Source organism: Podarcis bocagei, assembly GCF_964188305.1.
Source record: "Podarcis bocagei genome assembly, chromosome: 14".
Classification (NCBI taxonomy): domain Eukaryota; kingdom Metazoa; phylum Chordata; class Lepidosauria; order Squamata; family Lacertidae; genus Podarcis; species Podarcis bocagei.
Window position 1 is genome coordinate 28,904,052 of NC_138139.1, and position 27,560 is coordinate 28,931,611.

At 47.3% G+C, this 27,560-nt stretch overlaps 2 long non-coding RNA genes across 3 annotated transcripts; one reads left to right on the forward strand and one right to left on the reverse strand.

Moving 5' to 3' along the window:
• Window positions 1-27,493, forward strand: LOC308573946. Its single transcript, XR_014002268.1, has 2 exons — window positions 1-43; window positions 26,813-27,493. It is a non-coding gene; the product is annotated as an uncharacterized lncRNA (long non-coding RNA).
• On the reverse strand, window positions 1,960-15,554 carry LOC308573915. 2 transcript variants are annotated; one of them, XR_014002226.1, is made up of 4 exons: window positions 12,564-15,554; window positions 4,703-4,783; window positions 2,892-3,338; window positions 1,960-2,825 (listed from the first exon to the last, which is right to left on the reverse strand). It is a non-coding gene; the product is annotated as an uncharacterized lncRNA (long non-coding RNA). The 2 variants fall into 2 exon arrangements; XR_014002227.1 differs by lacking the exons at window positions 4,703-4,783; window positions 12,564-15,554 and adding an exon at window positions 10,710-10,770 and having other exon boundaries at window positions 2,892-3,598.
• Window positions 27,494-27,560: the final 67 nt, after the last annotated feature.

Here is a 27,560-nt window from a genome sequence, read left to right on the forward strand (position 1 = left end):
TTTTAAGCCTGTCTGCCTTCTGGGATCATATTGTGAACAGAACGTGAGTAAACTCTTTTATACTTTTATAAAGACTGTGTTGTGTCTTGTATTTTAAGAGGGAACAAAGGGGAAATTACCAGAGTAATTATTATAGAGGTTCTAGCGAACCTGTGCAAGCGTTACTGTTGCGAACTTAAAGGGGAATGTCTATAAACTCTGCTGATATTTTGGGAACTTGTTAGCACAAGTTGGATAAGGATATAATCCCACAATATATCCTGTCCTGCACCCCAGAACATTCCCACATTACGTTCTTATGAACCAGAGATACCCTGCATCAAAGGATATGCTATCATTGAACCACGGCCCACAGAAGCAGGTGGCACAGTTGTTCTTGCAGATAGATTACAGGTGATGTGGCGGGCCAGGAAATCCTGTTGGCAGCCCTGCCAGGCACCTCATGGATGCTTTGGGTCTGAGTGCATTGCTGCTTCCAGGTCTGCAATGAGCTGTTCGTGTGGCATGGTCACCATGCACCAAACAAGGCTGCAATTGCAAAGTGTGCATCTGTGACAGTGTGAAAAGGTCAGATTTCTCCCACAGAGGAAGAGAGGGTGGCCACATATTGCACTTTACAGAGGACAGTTCTTTGTTCAGTGGAGTCATCCATCAGAAGGGCTTGCCCAGCCCAAGCCCAGTTTAAGGGGCGGGTGGGTTGAAGTACTTCACGCAGCGCATGGTTAAACTGTGGAACTCCCTCCCACAGGAGGCGGTGATGGCCACCAACCTAGAAGGCTTAGAAGAGACAAATTCATGTAGAATTTGATGGCTACTAGCCAAGATGACAAGGGATGTGGGTGGCGCTATGAGTTAAACCACAGAGCCTAGGACTTGCTGATCAGAAGGTCGGCGGTTCGAATCCCCACGACGGGGTGAGCTCCCATTGCTCGGTCCCTGCTCCTGCCAACCCAGCCATTCAAAAGCACGTCAAAGTGCAAGTAGATAAATAGGTACCCCTCTATCGTGAAGGTAAACGGTGTTTCCGTGTGCTGCTCTGGTTTTCCAGAAGCGGCTTAGTGTGCTGGCCACATGACCTGGAAGCTGTCTGCGGACAAACACCGGCTCCTCAGCCAATAAAGCGAGATGAGCACCGCAACCCCAGAATCGGTCACGACTGGACCTAATGGTCACGGGTCCCTTTACCTTTACCTTTACCTTTAGCCAAGATGACTAATGTTTCCCTCTAAGGCTGGAGGCAGCAATGCTTACAAATACCAGTTTCTTCTGGAAGCCACGGGAAAGAAGTGGGCTGTCATGCTTGAATCCTGCTTATGGGCTTCCCATTGAGGCAGTTGGTTGGCCACTGTGAGAACAGGATGCTGGACTTGATGGGCCATTGATCCAGTGGGCTCCTCTTATTTTCTTAAGTTACCCATCAGGAGTAGACGCACCTGGTCAGCACACTCAGTGGGCACACCGCTGCCTCATCCCAGTTCCAGCCTTCCCCACCCCATAAAGAGTTGTATTGTTTCTCTGTTTAACTTAGAACAATTATATCTAAATTTGCTTTGCATCTTTATAAATTCCTAAATGCCAATTTTATGCAAATACTTTGCCTTTTTTTTTTTTTTTGGAACAATGCCTTCAGAGGTGTTGCAACCAAGCTCTCATCAATGTTCCAGGCAAAGTGACCAAGCACTTCCAGCAGATTTGCCAAAGGAAGAGAGAACTGGATTTTTAAAAAACCCTGCAAGCTGAGCTTCCACTGCAGCCTGGCAACACATAAGGAACAATCCCCCGCGGAGCTGTTGCGATTAGATTTCACCCTGTGACATTAGAAAGCCTCTTCCTGCCAGGGAAGGGCACACCGTCCATCTCCATGAGCCCCTCATCTAATTTAAGTTGTTTATCTTGGTGGCAGCAAGAAAATTAGAGAGAGAGAAATTAAATCACACTTCTGGAACTCTTGGTCTGGTTTATTACCCTCTTATTATATTTTCCTTTGTTGTAATACAGTGTTTTGTGCCCTGTGCCCTCGGCCTCCTTGCAAGTCTGCCAGAACCTTTTAACGGTGACCCAGAGGATAGCTCCAGCCTTAGACATTATTGCATTCCCACTTATTCAGTCTGGGTCTCGTTCTGGCAAATGCAGTCATCTTGAATTGTTCTCAGCAAAGTCTGCAGGTTTTCTCTTTTAACAAGTCTACCGGGCTCGCAGAACACATATCAAGTTATAACGCTCATAAGTGGCCTGAGTCCATGGAAATGACAATATAGATGTCATCCTCTGTGACCCAGCCATTCGCTCTGGCTCCATCCTTGATGCAGGGTTCTGGAGTGAAGCATTGTGGTCCTCCAAAGAATGGAGCTGGCTGAGATCCCACCATGCTGTCGTCGGATGTCAGTGGATTCACATAACCACTTTTCACCAGTTCAGACCTTGCGGCTCATCTGAATCCACCCCAAGGGGCTAGATAACCCCAGATAGGAATTGTTGTGGTGGTGTGTTGGCAGGGAAAGCAGCTGGGCAAATTGCCATCAGTGCAACTTTTTCATATGACATCACATAAGGACATAAAACAAGCCTGCTGGACCTGGTCCCTGGCCTATCTAGAAATCTTCATAATCTTCTCAGACTTGTTGGAGAGGCTGTGGAAAAAGAGGCAGCTTACCCCACCTATGGAGGGACTGCCCACAGGTAGGGAGTTCCACAGTTTAACCACACGCTGTGTGAAGAAGGTCCTTTACTTTATCTGCCCTGAATCTCCCAACAAAAGTATCGGTCCTGATCATTAGAAACACCCACCCAATGGCCGGCAGGCCATTAAGTGCCGTGGTGGAAGCCTGCCTGGCAGGGGGTTGGACTCGATGGCCCTTGTGGTCTCTTCCAACTCTATGATTCTATGAAGCCATGATAAAAGGCAGGCAAGGAGAAGAGGCCGACGAGTGCAGTAAGGCATCCGTGCGGAAGGAGACGGCAGCTACGGGGCTGTAATGCTTTGCGGAGCGTGCTTAATGGAAATATCAGCTCGGGCCTGCGAGAGACGCGGCGTTCATGTATAATCAAATGAGGCTTTTCAAACACTTCTGAGCGCCCGCCATCTGCTCTGCTGCAATGTACTGGCAGCTCATTCCAAATCCTGGCTCGATTGCAGATTTCTGCGCCGGGACAGCCGTGCGAGGGTGGGAGGGGCGCTGCACTTCAGGGCAAGCAGCATGACAGTGAATTGCCCCCCCCCCCCTTTTAATCACTTACGGTGCATTGAAGGTGTGTTGGGCTGTAGGAAGTGCTTTGTCAGGACTTCTTCGCAGCTGGCCTCTCCTAGAAAGCGTCGATGGTCTCCAGGACTGGGCCTCCTGCACAAACACCCCAGGAGGAGTCAGTAATAAGATTCTTGCACAGGGAAGAACATCAGAAGATCCTGATGAATCAGGCCAGTGGCCCATCAACCACAAGCACGTCCTGAGCCCAAAAGCCTTCTCTCCTCTTGCAACTGGTATTCAGACACATTGCTGCCTCCAACGTTCTGCCATGGGGCCAAAAGACTTCCCTTCGTTTTAAATCAAGTTTCTAGTCCTCATGTTTCTCACAAAAGGCTTGATTTTAATAGGAAGCGCTGGGATGAGAGAAAGGGGGGGGGGGTGAGTCAGTGTTTTACTGATAAGGTGAGAAGGAAAAGAAAAGCAAGAATTAACAGCCCCTCTCCATTGGGTGTGGGACTCTGTGCAGGCTGAAGGCTTTGCTCCATTTTCTGTCCAAGTGGTTGACCAATGCGGTGTACACAAGGAAGGCATGTAAAGCCCTGAGAATTACGAAAAAATTTACAAGTAGCTCTCCTGAACTTCGGAGAAAACAAAGTAAAATCACACAGTTTTTCCTTCGGGAGAGCAAAACAGAGTCGATTAAGCTGATACAAGATGAATTGTCCCCTCTACTTCCTGTTTCAGACTGGTCAATAAATCTTAAAGGGGACATGCAAGAACCTAGGAACACAAGTCCTTCAATAAATTTGGTTCTAGAATTGGCCCTGGCAGAGGGTTTGACAAGATGACCATTGGGGGCCCTTCTCGTAGGGATTGCATTCCTCAGATTAGCATCACAGCCTTGTGAGGTTGCACAGTGCAGGACTCCTCTGTGGCAGACAACTCTCACGAGGACAGGGATGCTGCAGGCACTGGGACCACATGCTCCTGCAGAGGGTGCCATCACTGCATTCCTTGGTCTTGCCCCACTCTGCCTCAGCTAGGCAAGGCTCTATGATCTTGGAAGGGCAAGGGCTGTCATTGAAACACCTTTCTAATCTTTGTGCTTTGTGCATCCCTGCATGAGAAAATGGTCTCTGTGCAGCTGGCGTTCCCCCCTCTTAGTTTAGACTCCCCCATCTCCTAGCATCCTTTGGCTGTTCTGGACTGCAATTCCCATCACCCCCAGCCAGCATGGGAGCAGATGTGCTACAAAAATCAGTGCTTCTGTGTAGTGTAGTGTAGTGTAGTGGTTAGAGTTGCTCGACCTGGAATTGGAGGACCAGGGTTCAGATCCCCACTCAGTCACAAAACTCACTGGGCCAGTCACTGTCTCTCGGCCTAGCCTACCTCACAGGGTTGTTGTGCAGATTAAATGAGGAGAGGGAGAACCACGTACACCACCTCGAGTTACTTGGAGGGGGAAAAAGGCAGGATATAAATGCAATAAATAAATAAATAAATAAATGACAGCATACCTGTAGGGCGGCAGGGCGGGGGAAGGCTGTCCTGTTGCATTTGGGGAAGTTCAAGCCAATGTGTTTTGGGGGCTGCAGGTGCTAAAAAAAGCATAGAATGACAGGATCTTTTGTAAGGGACCCATAGGGTCATCTAGTCCAACCCCTTGTAATGCAGTGTGACTCTTTTCCTTTCAAACAAGACCAACTTTTGGGGTGTTGCTCTTATGGGGAAGTGGTTAGCCGGCTGGAAGTGACACTGAGATTAGCCAGGAAAAACTGGATTCTCCTAAGGAGCCTTCATTAAAATACATGTTCCATGCATTTTAATTTATTGGATATTCAGTAAACAGCTTTTGCTAATTAAGCTCCTGATTCACCTCCTTTCTCTCTCTCTCTCTCTTTGTTGCTCCGCAAAAGTCCAAGTTGGATTCCATCTTGCCAACAGCCCGGCTGATTTTCCACAAAGGGCGGGGCAAGGAGGAGAGACACACACAACCGCTTTGTGTCTCAGAGGTGTGCTCAATAACTCCCAGTGTAAACAGCGCTGAACGGTTTCGTCTGGACTTCATTTGATCATTGTCGCGGCTGCCGCCGCCACCACACAGAGATATTAAATTCATCTCTGCAGCTATTTATGGCTCCAGATAGCTGCCGGATTTGCATAGCATGTTCCTTAATACAAACAAGACTCTGAGTCCCAGAGCTTTTGTGGAGAATTCCTCACCGTCTGCCCTGTTCAGTTGTTAAATGCATTTATACAATTTGTTCTCTGAGCAGAAATCCCTGCCGGGAGGGACTCTATGTGCTCAGATAGCTTAAAACTGACTGGGGCAATCACTTGGATGCAAAGTAACAGGGGGTGAAAACTCCCAGGCAATTCTCCCACGTGGGGCTCTCATTGAAAAGGAGGTGAAATCCATACCGCACTTCTAAGAGTGCTCTGTGTTGTTCAACAACTGAAGCTGAACCTGTTGGATTTCCGTGGGAGAATTTCACAGATGATTTAGTTCATGATGAAGAACATAAAGGGAACATAAAGACCCCTGACAGTAAAGTCCAATCACGAATGATTCTGGGGTTGTGGTATTCATCTCGCTTTACAGGCCAAGGGAGCCAGCGTTTGTCCGCTTCTGCAGACAGTTTTTCTGGGTTATGTGGCCAGCATGACTAAGCCGCTTCTGGCGAACCAGAGCAGCGCACGGAAATGCCGTTTACCTTCCTGCCGGAGTGGTACCTATTTATCTACTTGCACTGCGTGCTTTCAAACTGCTAGGTTGGCAGAAGGATATCTCTAAGTTTGTCTGGCAGGGCAAAAAGCCCCGAATAAAATTTAAAATACTAACCGACTCAAAAGAAAGAGGGGGGTTTGCCCTGCCGGACTTAAGGTTGTATTATGAAGCTGCAGCCTTCTGCTGGTTGAAGGATTGGTTCCTGTTGGAAAACACCGATGTCCTAGATCTGGAGGGGTTTGATAATGTGTATGGTTGGCATGCATACTTGTGGTATGACAAGGCGAAGGTTCATAAATTGTTCAAAAACCATATTGTCAGAAAATCAATTTTTGCCGTCTGGATGAAGTATAAGGATTTACTAGAAAACAAGACCCCGAGGTGGTTATCACCTGTGGAAGCCAAGATTTCTAAAAAAAAGCCCAATATGGAGGCCTATTGGCCAAAATATTGGGAACTGATTGAAAGAGTTGGAGACAATTGGAAGCTCCAAAGCCAGGACAAATTAAAAGGTAAGGTGCGAGATTGGTTACACTATGCTCAAATTCAAGAGGTATTCAAAATGGACAAAAAAGTGGGTTTCCAGTTGGAGAAATCGAAACTGGAGACGGAGTTACTAGAACTAAAGACTAAGGTACTTTCGAGGATGTATGACTTGCTGCTTAAATGGAACACCCAGGATGAGACAGTTAAATCTGCTATGATAAAATGGGCACAGGATGTAGGACACAACATTATGTCTGAGGACTGGGAAAGGTTATGGAACACCGGTATGAAATTCACGGCATGTAGTGCCTTGAAAGAGAACATTATGAAAATGGTATACCGGTGGTACATGACTCCAGTCAAGTTGGCTAAAATATACCATCTTTCTGATAATAAGTGTTGGAAATGCAAGGAGGCAGAAGGGACATTCTTTCACCTCTGGTGGACCTGCCCGAAAGTAAAGGCCTTTTGGGAAATGATACATAATGAGTTGAAAAAGGTATTCAGATATACCTTTTCTAAGAAACCAGAGGCCTTTCTATTGGGCATGGTGGACCGGAAGGTGCCAAAGAAGGACAGAACCTTGTTTATGTATGCAACCACAGCAGCTAGGATTCTTATCGCAAAGTTCTGGAAGACACCAGATTTACCCACACTGGAGGACTGGCAGACGCAGCTGATGGACTACATGGAGTTGGCAGAAATGACCGGCAGAATTCGAGATCTGAGCGAAGAAACAATGGAGGAGGACTGGAAAAAATTTAAGGACTATTTGCAAAAACATTATAAGTTGTTTGAGTGCTAAGACTGTGCACGATTAAGAAACGTTATGCTTCTGCAATTTATTTTAAGTAAATGATAAAGTAAGTATTGATGGGAAAAAATGAGACAAATTAGAAACAAAATATTATGTTTATTAAGAGTGTTAAAATTAAATTACAAATTTTTGAAACTGGTAACATAATAAATACAAAGGTATAATAAGTCGGGAAATAAGATAATAAATTGCTGAATTGGTTAGAATGATGAACGCAATGCTGAGAGGATGCGAGGAGGTCCAAAAAGTTGTCGAAAAAATTTTATAATGATCTTTTCTTTTTTCTATGTTTTTTTTCTTATATATATGGAAAATGTTTCTTGTATATTGTTGTCCAAACAAATTTGTTCACCTATGGAAAGAAACGCAATAAAAAATTTTATTAAAAAAAAAAAAAACAAACTGCTAGGTTGGCAGGAGCAGGGACCGAACAACAGGAGCTCACCCCGCCGTGGGGCCTTGAACCGCCAATCTTCCAATCGGCAAGTTTAAACCACAACGCCACCCGCGTCCCATGAAGAACATAGAATCCTAGAATTGTAGAGCTGAAAGGGACACCAAGGCTCATCAGGTCCAACTCCCTGCAAGGCAGGAGGCCTAGCTAAAGAATCCATGGCAGAGGGCAAAAAACTCTGCTGAAGGAGGGTCCACAACCTCCCAATGGAGTCCATTCCACTATCAAACAGCTCTTATCATCAAACAGTTATTCCAAAGGTTTAGTTGGACTCTCCTTTGTCATTTGAATCCATTGGTTCAGGTCTTCCCCTCTGGAGCAGCAGAAAGCAAGCTTGCTCCATCTTCCATATGACAACCCTTCAGATATTTTAAGTCAGCTATCATTTCACCTCTCGGTCTTCTCTTCCAGGCTAGTTGTACCCAACTCACTCAACTGTTCCTCACTGGTTTGGTTTTCAGACCCTTGATTATCTTGGTTGTCCCTCCTTGGTGCACGTTCCAGCTTGTCAACACCCTTCTTCAGCTGTAGTGCCCATAACTGGACATAGGACTCCAAGTGGGGTCTGACCAAGGCAGAAAAGAGTGGTACCATTACTTCCCTTGAATGGGACGCTAGACTATTGTTGATGCAGCTTAGAATTGCATTAGCTTTTTTTGCTGCCGTATCACAGGGCTGCATCCAGGGCATAGAGACACAAGACTAGAAGGGCACTGACATCACTTCCTGTGAAGAGGAGCTCAGAGCTGCAGGGCAAGCCCAACTATGTCTTGGCTCTTTCCCACTTTCCCAGTAAGAGACTTGGAAGGAAACAGTCAAGACCACCTTTGAAATACGACATGTAACTCCACTTGGTAACAAAAGTAGAAAGCGAAGAGTGTCTGGACAATGCCTTGGCCAGACTCTTCTTTTGCTCTGCCTTGGAATTCAGAGACGGATCTACAAATGCATAATATTGTTCCCCATGGTGGGGAGAAGGAGGAGGTTACTGGTCACAGTGCATTGTTGGACATGAATGCAAAGGTTGAATCTTAATCCAGATTTATGGTTTGGTTATGAGTTCAGATGTGTCAGGCACTGCAGAAGAACAGGCAACAGAGAATCCATTAAAAAGAAAAACCCAAAGCTTTTTGTTTCCTTCCACTAATTTAACAATTAAGAAACTCATCTCCTTTTGGAAAGGAGAACAAAAGGGCCTAACAGATCCAATTCCTGCCCCATCCTTCATGGAAAACCTGTATTTTCCTTGGAAAAGCTGTATTTTGTTACGCTCTGAGGGAGGTCTTTAAAAACTTGAACCTTGCAATGACCTCTGGTTTTAAATGAATACATTGCACTGAACTGGAAACTAGAACTGTATCAAAACTTCTCTCTCTGTGGTTTGAGTTGACTTCCTCCTCCCTTGCCAACAAACACTATTCATATCTTGCTCCCCCCTTTTTTTTAAATCAGTGTTTCTGTGGTTTTCAAAAGATGCAGAGCGCTACTTGGCTGTGCTGGAGTCACTCACTCGGTGTACTTTTAATACTTCCCCTTTGAGGGTACATGGTATGTGCAAAATGTTGGCACACACACACACACACGAGTTCTTCACATTACTCTCTGCTGCTTTCTCAACACCTGAGAGTTGGCCAACTCCCAAGGAGTGCGTTGCATGAGATAGGATCTCAGAGCACCAAAAGCACAGCAAGTTTCTCAATCTCTGGTGCAGAAAAAATATAGTACATGTGTTGGAGGTTCCAGGAGTTGCTCTGGCTGAGATCTGAGGCCTGCCTCCTCTTCCCAGACTGCCCAGCTCCCACACAAGTAGACATCCGCTCTCTGGAGTTAAGAAAGCCATTAAACGTTGCGTGTGAACCAACCCAGAACGGCCTCCTCCAAACGTCTGAGAAGCGCAGAAAATCTTCAAGGGATCACTTTATCTGAAATCTGACTCTCTGGAAGGCTACCTCGGAGGGAGTGTTTCAAGAAGCGGACGTTCCCTTCGCTGCCAAATGAGACTCAGACACACACACATGGATTTCAATGGGTCTTGTGTTGGGTTCCTTTCTGAGCTCCACTTCTGTTTTTCTTTTTCTTTATGGCCTTGTAAAATGTGCCTGGACAATAGCTCACATTTATCCGGTCCGTGACAGACTGCCAGCTGGCAAAGCGGACAGCGTCTGTTTGATCCAAGGGCAAAGCTACATGTTACACAGGAGAACCACGACTGGATTTCCTGAATTTAACCCTAGAATAGTAGAATCATAAGAACTATAGAGCTGGGAAGGAACTCCAAGGGTCATCTAGTCCAACCCTCTTCTATGCAGGAATCTCAGCTGGTTTCGCTCAGTTTCACATCATTAGAATCTTAAGCTTAGCTTGCCACATTTTAAACCAATTTGATCATTCTTTTTATTTGTTTGTTTGTTTGTTTGTTTGTTTTCCTATTATATCACATCATCAATGCATACTGTGTTGCAGTCATACATAAGCTACTAAGAAGGCATAGCATAAAAATAGAACATGCATAAATGAGTAATAGTGGTAAACATAATTTATTCCTCCAACTTACTTAACTGTTATGCATCTTAACTTTTAAAAGGTTAGTGTTTCAGTCTGCATTTCCCCTAATATACATACTTTCCCCAAGCATTTTTCTTTAATATAATGCACGTTTGCAAGTTAATTTTACCAACAGATGCATTTTAGGCACGCATGCACTTTTGAACACCTGTTTTAGTTGGAGAACTGCACCTCAAAATTAGGAGACATGCTGATTTCAAAGGTAGTTGCCTTGAAGTGTTGCTTCAAGTAGCAACATTCAAGTTCAAGTTTTGGACTAGGACCTGGGAAACCAGAGTTTGAATCCCCACTCAGCCATGCATGGGCATAGCCAGGATTTGGGGGGGGGGCAGGTCTTTTGTTAGGGCTGGCAAGCCTTTTCTTAGGAGGGGGGCAGAATCTGAGTTAGTTATGGATTTTTATGGATTTTATTTTATTTTTATTAAAGCTTGCAGGGGGACCTAGGGCCAGTTACTGCCTCTCAGCCAAACCTACCTCACAGGGTTGTTGTGGGAATCAGTGGGGAGGGCAGAGAACCATGTGTGCCGCCTTCAGCTGCTTGGAGGAAATGGTGAAATATACATACAATAAACAAACAAACATGGTTAAACAAAAAAATAAACAAACCCCAATCACATTAAATCAACCCACTCAAAGGCTAAATAAACAAGGCAAACTTTGGCTCTAAAAGTTAATGGCAAAATGCCAGGAAGTTCTCCATTGGGAGGGAATTCTATATTTGGGTAACAGAAGTCGACCATCTTCTCTGGAAGCCAGTGATTTTACCTCCACAGGCAAGGCCCTCCAACGACAATCTTACGAAGCAATCTAAACTCAACCCTTGATTTGATCAACTCCAGGCACGGGTCTACAAGGAGGAGACATCTTTTGGGACCTTCACTTCACCGTGGTTTCTTCAGCTTCCAAATAATAGGGGCATTTAAGCAGGCAACTAGGTTTGCGGGGGGCAAAACACAACTGACCCACCAATTGTTCGTGCATCTTGAAGTGTGTGATGAGCTTTCTGAGAGTCAGAGCAGTTTGACTCCCTCAGAAGGTGATGGAATTTCCTTCCTTGGAGGTTTTTAAGCAGATGTTGGATGGCCATCTGTCAGGGAGGCTTTAGCTGAGATTCCTGCATTGCAGGGTGGGGGGTGGACTAGTTAACCCTCAAGGTCCAACTCTACAATTCTATGAAATAAGCAAGAAGTGCAAATAGATAAAGGTAAAGGGACCCCTGACCATTAGGTCTAGTCGTGGCCAACTCTGGGGTTGCGGCACTCATCTCGCTTTATTAGCTGAGGGAGCCGGCGTACAGCTTCCGGGTCATGTGGCCAGCATGACAAACCGCTTCTGGCAAACCAGAGCAGCGCACGGAAACGCCGTTTACCTTCCCGCCGGAGCGGTACCTATTGATCTACTTGCACTTTGATGTGCTTTCGAACTGCTAGGTTGGCAGGAGCAGGGACCGAGCAACGGCAGCTCACCCCATTGTGGGGATTCGAACCGCCGACCTTCTGATCGGCAGGTCCTAGGCTCTGTGGTTTAACCCAAAGCACCACCCGCGTCCCTTTTGCAAATATGATAGAGCTACCTTATAACAGGATCAGGGCAGTCTTTCTCCCACCTCCCTCATTGCTAGTATCTTCTGGCCAAGTCAAAAGGTCCACTAAGTGGGATAATTGTAAGGGCAGGACAGGAAACAGGTGGGACACAGCTGACCAGGAATGAAGCTGCAGCAGGGGAGGGAGGGGGGAGAGGGCAAATAATTGCCTAAAATCCCTGCCTATCGAAGTTGTTAATCAAGCCTTCTCCCCGCCACTTTGCTCTGCTCCCTTTTCTTCTTCTTGACTCCAGCAAGTACTTTAACATCCTCCCCCCCTCCTCTCCTCCTTCTTCAAAATTAAAGGGGGGGGGGAGAGACAGTGGTGGAACAGATAAGAGATAATTGCCTGGCTTTGACTCTGCCATTGATGTGAAAATAGGATTGGAATTACTCACTCTGGTTGAAAGGTTAGTTGAAGGTTATTACAGGGAAATTGTTATTCATACATTCCCCCCCCCGCCCCACCCCCTCCGCCTGCTCCCCCTGTGCTGCTGGATAGCCTAAAAGATTAAATCCACCGAGTGCATAATGACCCATCATGGCGGACAATGGAGGGGGAATCTCAAGAGACGCCAGATAACGGAACAGAGGGCCTGCTGAATAATTCATGGGCCGGCAGACATCCCTTGCTAACAGATTACATGCGGGTTTTCATTAGAAGGGAAACCATTTAAAGCAGATTTCAAAAAAAAAGGAGAGAGGGGGGGGGGAAAGCTGATATTTCTGAAGAGAAGTGGAATTACCATAAGCATTTCTGCACGGTTTGTTTATGCCTTTATAAGTCAGCCTTTCCCCTGACCTTCATACTGAGGGAGGGAGGCCGAAAAGGGATGAAGAGAGGCCTTTGTTCACAGAGGCCTGCATCCCATTTCAAGAGCCAGCGCAGGGATGGGCTTTCCTCCAGCGCAGGCAGAGATTTAGATGAATTCGTAGAGGAGAGGCCTATGGGTGGCTACTAGCCATGGTGGCTATGCTCTCGGCCTCCACTGTCAGAGGCAGCAACGCATCTGAATATCGGTTGCTGGAAACCACAGGAGGGGAAAGGGCTCTGGGTTTCCCATGGAGGCATCTGGGTGGCCACTGTGAAGACAGGAAGCTGGGCCAGATGGGCTATGGGCCTGATCCATGGGCACTTCTAGTGTTCCCGTGACTTAAACAGCATACACAAAATACTCCTTGGAGAAGGCAGGCACTGAGAAACTCAGACCACCCAAGGAAAGGAGGGTTCTGATCTGGTAAGGGAAACAGCAACCTGTTTACAGTGGTACCTCGGGTTACATACGCTTCAGGTTACAGACTCCGCTAACCCAGAAATAGTGCTTCAGGTTAAGAACTTTGCCTCAGGATGAGAACAGAAATCAGGCTCTGGCGGCGCGGCAGCAGCAGGAGGCCCCATTAGCTAAAGTGGTGCTTCAGGTTAAGAACAGACCTCCGGAACGAATTAAGTACTTAACCTGAGGTACCACTGTATACAAATCCAATTGGTAAGCAGGAGACACATAATCACAGGGTTGTGGGTTTTAGTCCCACGTTGCGGGGAAAGATTCCTGCATTGCAGAGGCTTGCACTAGATGATCCTTGTGTGGTACCTTCCAATTCCACAATTCTGGGATTCCCTGGCTGCATTTGGAATACTGGATCGTGGGGTTTGGGGGCGGAGGCTGGGACTTGTATGCTGACAATATAGTTGGGCTTGCTGTGGAAAAACGAGCCTGCATGAGGAGCAGCTGGTCCACAATAACACCCGTCTCGAAACAGCCGAGGTCTCTGAGGTCTCAGCACACACCATCAGTCACTGGAAGCTTCCTGGTTGCCCCTGACAGCAACTCTGACATCCGAGCCACAGCTCATTTCCTGCCTTTGCTGGAGTGGTAGGAAGAGTCAGCCAACAAATCAGATCCCTCACAGAGGAGATGGGGGAAGGAAAACCAGTTCAGGAGTCTGGTGGATGTTGCTTGGATGCAGCCCTTCTTTCCGCCACCAAAGTAGGAAGACTGTGACCAGCTCTGATTCCTGCATTGCAGGGGGCTGGACTAAATGACTCTTGGGGTCCCTCCAAACCCTACAATTCTATGATTCTGTGACTGGCATAACTGAAGATGTTGTTTGGGGTTGGGGTGTTTTATTAGGGGGTTGCTGCTGTTGGTTTTTTGTATCTTTATTTCAGAACCTGTGATTTGTGTGGAAATTGTGTGGTCTGGTTGCATATTTTTTATGTTTTATTTATTGCTTATGGCTATTTTTGTTATGTTATAAATGTATTTTTTTAAGATGTAAGCCACCTTGAGCACGGTTTGGGCTGTGTAAAAGCGGTATACAAATAAGATTATTTGTTGTGTTTGTACGTATGAAGGAGACGAGGGCTTTAGGCATCACAGACGAGTTCTTGAAGCCATGCTTTTTCAATAAGGAAGGAAGGATCTGATAATAAAACAAGTTGTTTTCTGAAAGAAAGACCCCTGATCCTCCCAAGACATTTACTAAACACTCCTCATTTATTCCTGCAGACCAGCTTAAGCGCTTAATTTCAACGGAGCAGGTTGGTTGCATTATATTAAAGTCTAATTGTTTGTCAAACATGTGCTTGTTGGGAGTTAACCATGGCCTGATCCGTATCTATTTGTTGTTCCATCGACCTCAACAAATACGTTTTAAGGAACTAATCAGCATTTAGTATACAGGCAAATGCTTATCTCCTTATATCTAAATGGAATCCTAATTAAAGCCACCCAATTCGCATCACTGCCTTTCCAAACTCCACATGGATTATGCTGGCCAGTTTAGCAGGTTGCCAGCTCCTGTTATTATTTATTACTAAGACCTGGGTGGGTGAGTTGGAAGGAGTTGAACTGACCCAGCTGTGCCCACCTGGGTATTCTGTGCAGCATCAGCAGAGGCAGCCGGGATGGGGAGGGAGGTGAGTTGCTGTGGTCCACAGGACTTCCATCATCAGGAAAGTCCTCTGTCTTGGAGCTGGCCCACCAATGAGTCAAGGTGAAGCAATTGCCTCTCAGGGCACCGGTCTGTACAGTAATTCAATACATCCATAAAATACATCTCTAAAACCAACAATGCAAAACGTGCCACTGCAACCTTTTCTTGCAAATCCTGCTTGCATATGACAACCTGGAAAACACATAGCTCCTTTTTAGTGAAAAGTGGGCCCTGTTAGATAGGCCCATTGTGCTCCCATTTCACAGATAAGGGGATTATTATCAGAGGCAGTCACTGAACGGAGCCCATAGGAAAGACAGAACTTAAATGAGAGAATCCAGCTGGACTTCCGTCAAAATTTACCTAATGCACAACATGGTTTTAAAATCCAATCCCAAAAGGATGTTGTTTGAAATGCTACCAGAGTACTGCAAAGCCATCTGATAAGAACAGCAAGAGTTTGTGTGAGTGTGTGTGCGTGTGTGTGTGTGTGTGTGTGAGAGAGAGAGAGAGAGAGGGGGGGGCAGGCTTCACTTTCATCTTGCTCTGCTTAGCAACAACATCAAAAAGAGCCTTCAGGTAAAAGCTTTCATGTTCTTGGCTTCCATTTATTCTGCCTACCAGAAGCCCTTTCACAATATAATAGCAGTTGGTGTGTAACTCAGTCAGCATGCACTAATGCTTCTAGCGATCACAACTAAAGATTTTGGTTGAGAATCTGCTTTGGGAGCAGTAGCTTGAGTTATACAAGGAAGAAATGCCCATAAGTGTGCAGTACTGGAGTGATGGTGGGGCAGTGATGGCGGGTGGGAAGACAGAGTGGGGTGGGGGACACCATAACGGGACCCCCTACCTTTTGGCCTGACCATCCTCCATTCCCTCTCTACAGCTGTGTACTCATTCTCAAGCAGTGCTTTTCTTCTTTTTAAAAAAATAAGTTTAAGGGTACAGTGGTACCTCGGGTTAAGAACTTAATTCATTCTGGAGGTCCATTCTTAACCTGAAACTGTTCTTAACCTGAAACACCACTTTAGCGAATGGGGCCTCCTGCTGCTACCACGCCGCCGGAGCACGATTTCTGTTCTCATCCTGAAGCAAAGTTCTTAACCCGAGGTATTATTTCTGGGTTAGCGGAGTCTGTAACCTGAAGCGTCTGTAACCTGAAGCATCTGTAACCCAAGGTACCACTGTACTCTCATTTTCCTACTTAGATTGAAATACTGCCCCTCAATGAGGCCAAACTTAGATTCACAAAATGTTTAGGGGTATGCATACCCCTGCGTACCCCCGGGGGGGGGGAAGCACTGTTCTCAAGGAATATTATATTTTGATGTTCTGCCTGCAGATAGAAAAATAGAGAACAGTTTTTCTACCTCTCTCATAACTCCAGAAGTCCTAAGCATGCTGGAAGATTGCGGACAGTTAAAAGAAAGTACTACCTCACGCAGCACAGAGTTAATTGAGGCAGAGATGGCTTTAAAAGAGATTCAGACAAATTCCTGGAGGAGAAAGCTATCAATGGCTGCTAGCCATGATGGCTCTGCTTGGAGGCAGCAATGCTTCTGAATATCAGTTGCTGGAAATCACAGGAAGGGAGAAGGCTCTTGTGCTCAGCTCCTGCTTCCTGGTCTCCCATAGGAATCTTGTTGGCCACTGTGAGAACAGGGTGCTGGACTAGATGGGCCATTGGCCTGATCCAGCAGGCTCTCCTTGTGTTCAAATACAGTGGTTCAAATACATGTTTAGTTCTCAGCAGGGCCGGTCCTATAATGAGGCAGCATGAGGCAGCTGCCTCAGGTGGCAGATGGGGAAGGGGACAAAGCTGTGAGTGCCATGTGGCCTACCCTGTACCCTTTATGCTAGCCTGCTACTCTCAACTGCCATGGAAGATACTTTCATTTCACCCAGTATTGGAGTAAGATTCAACTGCTCCTTCACTTGGCTCCCGTATGTGCCTTGGCAGAGGGCACCGTCTTATCCTTTGCCTCAGGCAACAAAATCTCTTGAGCCAGCCTTGGCGATCAGAAGACAGAAAACAGGCAGCCTTGAGATCTGGTGGTGAGCAAGCTGGAGTGCAGAAAGGTTGTCAGTGCCAGATAATCTGTTTGATTATTTACTTGCATCCAACTTCATCACAGCAGGCCTATGGAAATCCATCCGTTTCGGTTCATCAGGGCCTGCTCTGATCATGACTCCTGCTGGATACACCCCAGGGATGTCTGAGCTGGAAAAGGAAATCCAAACTTTCTGCTATTTTTAATCCTCAACTTATTTTGGATCAGATCCCTAATATAACATGAACATTCTGTTTCTCGTAGATGATAAACTAGGGGCAAGGAGACAGGTGTCTTACTTTGCAGCCCTTTCTCTGAAGCAGTCTCCTGTTTTGAAGGGCTTTGCAGTCCAGAGCTGGGAATTCAGATTTAAGCAAGGCTCCAGTCAGAAGCTAGCTAAGAGCCTGATCCTGCAGCACAGGGACAGATAACTAAGGAAAGAAAGAACTTCAAAATCATGTCACAAACCCTGCAGAGGAGGTCTGCCCTGTGTTCATAGCTTTCACCTCCACATGCTCCAGCAGTTGCCTTTTCTAAGTACACACTTCCTTCCCACAAAATTGTTCGATTTGGGGCATCGACTGGGCCACGGATGTGAAAAGGAAATGCTTCAGGAAGCCTGATCTAACAGCTATGCCTTTTGCCTCGTGTTGCTTATTGACCTCCGGTTGTTTCCCCACCATCGTGGGAGACGGAAGATCGATGGACCGTGCAGAGCGGAGCACCTCATTGCCTCATCGACTGCGGCCAGAGAGACGTAAACATGGATCTCTGGGTGAACTTTGGAGAGTTTCTAATTGAAACATTAGACCGCTGCACCTCTGACACTGCTGGGGTTGATTTCGCTTCTCATTTAGAGCTGTGGTTTCCTCACACTGGCCAATGCACCGGGTTTTGCTCAACGTATTTTCTCCCTGCCGTGCTTCGATGTTGCTTACGTTTTGGATTTTCCAACCGCCTTCTTCATCTGGGGTTAAAAATGCAAATGAGGCTTGTGTTTCTGCACCCCCCCCCCAAGCAGCTGGCCAGGTGTATTTCAGTTCACAATCTCCTATTTCTTACCCGCTAATGAGGAAGCAGAGGGCGCCCGGGTGGTGCAAAACAGGATCTTCCTTCTTAATATATTTCGACTGAACTGCTAGGCAACCACAGGCAGGGAGAAATGAGCTCCTGTAAGCTTTCTCCACAGACTGATTGCTGGTTTCTGGAAGGCACCAGCAGAAAATAAGAATCCCCATTCTGTCCCCATGCCGAGAGCTAAGTGTCCCTTTAAATAAGTTGCCCCATCATTTCTACTGCAAGACATGAGCAAGAGGTTGCACAAGGTTGCAGGATCTGGCCTTCCATCTGAATGTAAGTCTAGGCACATACCCTGCAACATTTCTCCAATGAAAATAGGGACATCATATTCCATAACAACAACAACTTTATTATTTTATACCCTGCCCCAGCCACTCTGGGTGGCTTCCAACATATATAAGAACATAATGAAACATTAAACAGGACTGCCTTCAGATGTCTTCTTAAGGTTGTATAGATACTTATCTCCTTAGCTCGGGGTTGCATAACTTCATACCCTCCAACATTTCTCCGATGAAAATAGGGATGTCCTAAAGAATCAAACCAAATTCCAGGATCAAATCAGAAACTGGCTTCTGTAATTCCAGGATGGGACTGTCCCTGGAAAATAGGGATACTTGGTGGGTCTGCAGTCAAGTAGTAAAGAAATGGTGGAAAATAAATTAAAAATTAAAAATCTTGTTGGATTTCCTCCCACCCACCCCCACCAGATAACAGTGGACAATATTTGCCTCCTGCCCACATTCCAATTCTGGACCTTTCACAACAGGTGATCTACAGACTTACTTGAATGGATATTGAATGCCGCTAACCTGCGTTTGAAGCCCGACCAAAGGAGGGTTGTCGGGTTTTTTGCCAACATTCGTCCTACAGAGAGTAAGCCCATTGAAAGTTATAGGCAGAGAAACTGGGTGAGAGTTAGGAACAGTCCAGGGCTGGTGTGTCCTCCTTGATCACCTTTCCATGCTAATATTTTGTGCCACCAAGAACTTAATCCCAAACACAGTACAGCAGTTAGCGCCTCCTTGTTTGAAATTAAGCTGTCCTAAATCCACAAGAATGCAGGCAAAAAGAAAAAAAGAAATGCAGATATGCTTTCTTGTTTTTAAAAAAATCTATCAACTTGTTTCCCCCCCCCTTTTTTTTTTGCAAAGCCTGTCATAATGAATCATAGCCAAGCCGTAATCCTTCGTTAGAGCATTCAGCACTAATTGCTGGCAAGGAGCCACTTGTCTCTCTCTCTCTCTTCTCCCCCCACCCAACCCTCATTTTAACAAAACATTTATGCATGAAAGATTTAATGCCAGGTATCAAGCATATCATTGTAAATTTGCCACTAATTAAGGCTAATTAAAATAATTAAATGGCTGCCGAGTCACAATGCAGAATGGAAATTGCCTCCGCCTTTTCCACGCACCCTGTCCTCGATTCAGATTCCAGTGCAAACATTTCCCCGCGTCCTGATTGGGAACGGCAAGTGTGAATGTGCTTGGGTGTGTTTGTGGGGACAGACGCTCTACCTGGAGAAAGGGTAGGTGTTAATGAAGCTAATATCGCAAAACGAAGGCTGTTGCTTCTTCTCAGTTTGGGAATATTATTTATTAAGGCCCTGTCTCATTTGCCTTTTCTTAATTTGGAGGAAGTGTTGGAAACCAGACACTTCTGTCGCTCTGGGGAGACGCCGGTCCTTGAATATTCATTACTCGCTGGGTTTTTAATCAAAGTCGCAGCCGACCCCTTTGCGCCACCAATATCTCGGCGATGAATAATTAATCCTCTGTTATTTGCAGGCCTGGAGTGAGGATGGGCAGGGCGGTGGTAGCGATGGACCGGCCTGCTGGAGACGCCACATGGCAACTCCAGATGTTTGGGGTCGGCATGTGCTCAGCTCATCAAAATGCAAAAACAACTGGCACCCAGAGCCCAGACCTTCCAGAGGTGGGCCATCTGGCAGGTGAACACAAACCTCTCAGCATTGCAGGAAATGTGCTGATATTCACGGCACACAAGCCTGGAAAAACCTTGTTCTTTCGCCATAAAGACCACCATTGGTGTAAGCTGAATTCTTACCTGCCATTCGCCATGGTTGAGTTACGGCCACTGTAAAAATATTATATGAAAAACAGTTAAAGGCAATCAAGGGAGTCGGGTAAGTCCTTGTCAGGGAACTGCCATCGGAAGGAAGGGAGGTGAAAGGGCTCACACAGGTTGGGAGAGACTCAGCAGCTGAAGAGGGAACCAGTAGGGGGAGAGGAGGTGAGCTGAGGGAAAGGGAGCTGGAGGGATGGCTCAGAGACACCTCCAGCGAAAACAGTGGGGAGGTTTCAGGACCTCCTGTAGGGACACCCACTCCTCGCCGGAAACTGTCACGCAGAGAGTCCAGAAGACGTGTTTCCGTTAAGGAGCTTTTATGTTGGAAACGATTCCGAAAGCAACCACTGTCGGAATCTGCTAGCAACTGACGGAGCCATGTTTAAGAGGCTCCGTTACAGACAGAGGTTTGCAAGCTTGATCAAACTCTGAGGGACTTGGATTTTACGCACAAGCAGCTCATCGTCCCATCACAGCATTCCGACAGTCTCCGTGAGCAGCTTGTGCAGGAGAAGGCATCATGAGCAACCCAGCCGGAACCGGAGAAGCAGGAGCTGGAGCGGGTCCAAGCTTGGAAGAAAGGTACCGGGCGTTGGAGGTCCAGCTAGCGCTGCAGACGGCGAGGCTCGAGGAGAGGAGGGCTCAAGATGCAGAGAAGGGGAATACCACCCCGCTCGCCAGAAAGTTGCCAGGATTGGTGCAGAAGTTTGGGGGGGAGCCCAAGGACTATCATGCCTTTAGGACAGAGATGCAATATGCCCTTAATCTGCAGTTTGATGACTTTCCCAACGAGGAATCGCGGGTGGCTTTTGTGATTGGGCATCTCGAAAAGGGGGCGAAAGACTGGGTGAGGCCCCTGATGGCAACGAATAATGACATCCTGAAGGACACGAGGAAGTTTTTTCGTGCCATGGATCTTATGTTTGCCAGCGATATTGAGCAGGGAGTGGTACGCAGACAGTTGATGGCGTGCAAACAGGGGAGCCGATCTGTTCGTGAGTACTGGACTGAGTTTACCATGTTGATCCATAAATTGGGGTGGGATCTATCGGCGGCACCCATTCAAATGCTCTTTGAAGAAGGGCTTTCTTCGGCGGTAAAGGATGAACTTTCCCGGGCGCCCAGGGCGGAGTCTATGGACCAGCTGACCAAATCAGCGCTGACCATAGGAGCGCGCCAAGAGGCGAGAGCCTTGGAGAGGCGGGAAGGGAAGGGGGAACGTTGGAGGGAGCTTCGCATTCCAGAGATTCCAGAGCCACCATTCCCGCCGGGAGAGCCGATGGAAATTGGAACAGCGCGCGCACACACAGTTTCAAAGCCCAGTGAAGAGCGGAAGAAGGAGGGAAAGGGCGCCAAGAAATGTTATCTCTGCCAACAGCCAGGTCATTTTGCCAGAGTCTGCCCCCAAAGAAAGGAATGGCAAGGAATGGCGGGAGCTGTTGGGGAGAGGGAGGAAAAGGTACCGGAGCAAGTAAAAGCCAACGCCTGGCTGCCACCGTCGGGGCACAGCAGCCAGGCCAAAGAGCAGTGAAAGTGCCCACGCCGGAACCTCCTAAACCCGCCCTAGTGATAGAGGTGTTACTAGAGCTGCCTAACGGACACCCACTAAAGATAAAGGCGCTATTGGACTCAGGCAGCTCCTGCAATTTCATGAGTAAGGAGTTTGCTGCTGAGCACCAGATACAGACTATCCCTTTAAGTAACCCTTTGCAGGTGACCACGATCGATGGAAGGGAGCTGCTGGGAGGAGAAGTCAGCCAGCAGACAGTCCCAATGCTAATGAGGGTAGCAAGACACACTGAGCTAATAGCGTTCAATGTGGCTACCTTGGGAGGAGCTCCCATTATTCTGGGGATGAGCTGGCTAGCGTTACATGATCCGCTAGTGGGCTGGCATCAGAGAGTGGTCTCCTTTGGGTCAGCACATTGTCTAGAACACTGCAAAGAGCGGGAGGCTCAAGGAGGGGCCAGAGCCACTCTAGCAGGGACGGAAGTAACGGAGAAGGGGAAGGTTCCCCAACAATACGCTGACCTGAGCAACGTCTTCAGCGAGAGGGAGGCAGACAAACTACCCCCACATAGACCCTTTGACTGTCAAATCAATTTACTCCCTGGGGCACAGCTCCCTGTAGGCAAGCTGTACGCCATGTCAGACAGAGAGATGCAGGAGCTAAGGGAGTTCATTGACAAGAACCTGAAGAGAGGGTTCATCTGAGAGTCCAGGGCGGTGGGGGGCAGCCCAGTGTTTTTTGTGGGCAAAAAAACACGGACAAACCTAGACTTGTAGTGGATTTCAGGGCCTTAAATGCAGTGTCAGAACCAGTGACTTTCCCGATGCCCAGAATTGATGACATCTTGACAAGGGTCAGGAAGGGAAAGATTTTTACTAAACTGGACCTGAGGGGGGCGTACAACCTGATACGAATAAGGAAGGGGGATGAATGGAAAACCACCATGTTCACTCCTTTGGGGGCATTTGAATATTTAGTTATGCCCTTCGGCCTACAAGCAGGCTCCGCGTGCTTTCAATCGTTTATGAACCACGTCCTGGGGCCTTTGCTTTACATGAATTGTGTGGCCTTCTTAGATGACGTGTTAGTATATTCAGAGAATGAGGAGCAGCATGTAAAAGATGTCAGGGAAGTGTTGGGCAGACTGCAAGCCAATCAGCTGTGGGTGAAGCTAGAGAAGTGTCAGTTTCATGCCAAGGAGGTGGAATTCCTGGGGTACCGCTTGTCGGACAAGGGATTGGCCATGGATCCTGGCAAGGTCCAAGCGGTACTGGAATGGAAAACACCGAAAACAAGGAAGGATGTGCAAAGATTCCTTGGATTTGGAAACTTCTATTGGAAGTTCATCAGAAATTTTACCCACTTGACGGCTCCCATCACGGACTGTCTCAGCAGTAAGAGGAAATTCGTTTGGACGGCGGAGGCGGAGCGAGCTTTTGAGGAACTGAAAAGGGCGTTCGCTTCGGAAGAACAGCTCCTGCATGTGGATTTACAAAAACCGATGCGAGTGGAGACGGACGCATCAGACTGTGGGGGCGGTGCTTCTGCAGCCTGGGAAGGAGAAGTCGGAGTGGAGACCGTGTGCCTTTTTTTCACGAAATCTGAACAAATCTGAGAGGAACTACACGGTGTATGACCGCGAACTACTAGCCATTCATGAAGCATTCAGGAGATGGAGCGTCCCGGCAGCCGAGCATTTTGTAGAAGAAATGGAAGCAATCCATCGTCAGCTCCAACTCAACTTAGAAAGGGCGAAGGAAGAATATAAGAGGCAGGCAGACAAGAACCGAAGGGAAGGCGAAACCATAAGGGTGGGAGATCGAGTGTGGCTGTCAACCCAAGGGTTGCCGTTCAAAGGAGGTTGTAAGAAATTAAGACCCAGGAGATTGGGTCCCTTTGAGGTCATTCAACAAGTCAACCCAGTGGCTTTCAGGCTCCAGTTACCCAACCACATGAAACTGCACCCAGTATTTCACAGGTCGTTACTGTCACCGTATGAGGGGGGACGAGAAGGGATGTCCACTCGGGGACCGGTCATAGAAGAAAGGGAATGCAGCAGCCATGTGGCAGAAATCCTCAACGCCAGGTGGAAGGGGGATCAGGTGGAGTATTTGGTAACGTGGGAAGGAGAACCGGAGTCAGAAAACACTTGGGTAATGGCAGAAGATATCAATGACGAGGTATTGATAGAAACGTTCCATCAAAGGTTCCCAAGGAAACCTCAGCCTGTGGAGAGGTTCCGGAGGGAATACTTTGGGACCACCGATGAGGAGGAGGAGGTGGAAGGATTCCCGGACTCGGAAGGGGAAGGGGAGATGGACTCTGAGGAGGAGGAGTACTTCGAGACCAGGAACCGCAACAGGTGGAGAGAAGTGTTCGAGACATCGGAAGATGAAGGAAGTTCCTTCCGGGGTTTTGCCTCCTCACCGCCCATAGAGGAGGGGGCGGGAGGGGGTGAAGGGGGCCCTGGAGGGGAGGTGGATGTCAGGGAACTGCCATCGGAAGGAAGGGAGGTGAAAGGGCTCACACAGGTTGGGAGAGACTCAGCAGCTGAAGAGGGAACCAGTAGGGGGAGAGGAGGTGAGCTGAGGGAAAGGGAGCTGGAGGGATGGCTCAGAGACACCTCCAGCGAAAACAGTGGGGAGGTTTCAGGACCTCCTGTAGGGACACCCACTCCTCGCCGGAAACTGTCACGCAGAGAGTCCAGAAGACGTGTTTCCGTTAAGGAGCTTTTATGTTGGAAACGATTCCGAAAGCAACCACTGTCGGAATCTGCTAGCGACTGACGGAGCCATGTTTAAGAGGCTCCGTTACAGACAGAGGTTTGCAAGCTTGATCAAACTCTGAGGGACTTGGATTTTACGCACAAGCAGCTCATCGTCCCATCACAGTCCTGAACCAAGGTTTAAAATGCCAAAGGCCCAGAGAAAAAGAGGCATGTCTTCTGTATGTTTTGAAGGTGCCAGACATCTCTGTAGAACTCCCTCCCCACAGAGAATACAATCTCCTGGTCCGCATTTCCCATGCTTCTGAGAGGGGTGCAGATTTTTCAAGTGTCCCTATTTTCCAGGGACAGTCCCAGATTTACAGAAGCCATCCCGGTGTCTGATTTGATCCCAGAATGTCCTGTTTTTCCTTAGGATGTCCCTATTGTCATCTGAGAAATGTTGGAAGGTATGGAGTTAGCTGACCTCCCAAGTCATTTGAAGGCAGTCCTATATAGGGAAGTTTTTAAAAAATGTTTCATGGGGGTTTTTTAATGTCAGACCCACCAAGTGTCCCTATTTTCCAGAGACTGTCGCAGATTTGGGACTGGTTTCTGATTTGATTCCAGAGCCAGTTCTGATTTGATTCCAGAATGTCCTGCTTTTCCTTAGAACGTCCCTATTTTCATCAGAGAAATGCTGGAGCGTATGGAGACGTCACTATTTTCATTGGGGAAATGTTGGAGGGTATGGAGTTATGTGACCCCTGAGCCAAAGAGATAAGTAACTATACAACCTTTAGAAGGCATCTGAAGGCAGCCCTGTATAAAGAAGATTATTGTAATGTTTCATTGTTTTTATATATGTTGGAAGCTGGCCAGAGTATAAATAATAAAATGATTGTTAATATTGTTAAGACGCCCCTATTTTCTGCCATCAACAGTGTATATTTTCCTGGGCATGGCTGGGGTCGGTCGGAGTTGTAGTCCAAAGTTATTTATCTCTTCCAGGGTTTCCCAAACGTGGGTCTCCAGCTGGTTTTGGACTACAACTCCCATCATCCCTAGCTAGCAGGACCATTGGTCAAGGATGATGGGAATTGTAGTCCAAAAATAACTGGAGACCCACATTTGGGAAACCCTGATTTATTCCATTTATATCCAAACTTTCCTCCAAGAAACACAAGGTGTACATAGTTCCACCCATTTTATTATCGCAACAACAACCCTGCAAAGTAGGTGAGGCTGAGAGAGGCAGTTACTGGCCCAAGGTCACACCCAGTGAGCTTAATGGCCAAGTGGGGATTTGAACCCTGATCTCTCCTAGGTCCTAGTCTGACACTCTAACCGCTATGCCACACTGACTCTGGTGGGCACCAGGTTGGGGACAGCTGGTGTCTGTCAGGAGGGCCAGTGTGGAAGCCCAGCCTTTCTCCAAACTGCATGCTGAACGCTCTATCTATCAAAATTTCATGATGAGTTTCAGTTACTGCCCTTTTGAAACTCAGCTGAAAGGTTACCTGTTATCCTAGATGTTGTTGCTCCTTGTAATACACACTCTCTCTCTCTTCGTGGAATTGCCACTGTGGAACTGGAGATGGGGCTACTGGGAAGTGTTGGCAGCGTCATAATGGGGAGGGAAGCTGGTTTGTTGTGAGGACAAACTCAGCTGAGAGCCAGAAGTCTGTTGAGGTTGAAGCACTCCTCTTGAAACACAGTCTTGGGTTCGAATTCTTGGCTCCACTGTAAAGTACAGTGGTACCTCGGGTAACATATGCTTCAGCTTACAGACTCCGCTAATCCAGAAATAGTGCTTCAGGTTAAGAACTTTGCTTCAGGATAAGAACAGAAATCGTGCTCTGGTGGCACAGCAGCAGCAGGAGGCCCCATCAGCTAAAGTGGTCTTCAGGTTAGGAACAGTTTCAGGTTAAGAACGGACCTCTGGAATGAATTAAGTACTTAACCTGAGGTACCAGTGTGGTGTAGTGGTTAAGAGCGGTAGTCTCGTAATCTGGGGAACCGGGTTTGCGTCTCTGCTCCTCCACATGCAGCTGCTGGGTGACCTTGGGCCAGTCACACTTCTTGGAAGTCTCTCAGCCCCACTCACCTCACAGAGTGTTTGTTGTGGGGGAGGAAGGGAAAGGAGAATGTTAGCCACTTTGAGACTCCTGAAGGGGAGTGAAAGGCGGGGTATCAAATCCAAACTCTTCTTCTTCTTCTTCTTCTACCACTGTAGCCTGGCTCAATGGCCTCAAGCCAACTGCTCCATTTCTCTGGCATGTCCCGTTTTTTCTGGAGCACTTGGTAGGTATGTCAGCATTCCTACACACCACCCCAATCTGTGAGTGGTGAGAGGAGTTCCTGGCACTTACCCATTTCCTGTTTCCTTGGAACAAAGGTTAGCAGAAACTGCAGTGTCTCACACACCACACTGGCTCTTGTTCTCCTACCTAGCAGCTAGGTGAGCAGGGTGGAGGAAACATCCACTCATTTGTTCTATGGTGCAGAGCAGCTTCTTTGGTTATGCTAATTGTGGTGCTTAATTTGGCAGCCAAAACCATTGCCTACATTACCAGAGACTGGTTCGACAAGCTTGCTCTCATACATTTCACCCCACAGATACAGGATCCCAAGAACTGGAAGGGACATTGACTGACGCCCAAACCCACAACAGTATTGCGTACACCGACTGACAGCAATAGCTCTCCAGGCTTTTCAGTCCTCCCTCCATTCTTTGAACCTGGGACCTTCGGCCGGTGCTCTGATGCCAATCTTCAGCTCTTTTCCTGCTGTTGGCCACAGGCCTGGGGCTGAGATGCAGCTGATACAGGTGCTGCAAGAGACCCAGTTTAAACTTGCACAATAAATAATTGACTCTCCTGGTGAATTGCTCCTGGGCTTTGCACATCGCCTACCCTGTAATGGAGCACCTCTCACTTAAATATTGAAAGCCTAGGAAACTCACGGCTCCATCCTACACCTCCAGACTGACGAGCAGGATGCGAAAGAAAATGTGGATAGGACCAAAAGCATCCTTGATGAAGTGAATGCCTGTCTCAGGCTCTAGAGATCAGGGTCCGAAATACAATGTACTAAACTCTGGGTCCCAGCATGTTCCAGGGTGGACCACACAGTGATGGGCACTCATCTGAGGTCTGTTTCATTGTTCCCTGAGCTGACAAGTTCACTGTCACCTTTGTGCGCCCTCTCAAAGAATCAGACTTCCTCCCTGTCCTCCTTAAATTATATTCGAACCCACCTACCCACCCACACTAGCAATAAAAATAAAATATGAACTGACTCGGTCTGAACTGCTGGTGTAGTCTTCTTGGGTAGCCTGTCCATGCGCATACCTATGATTTCCCAA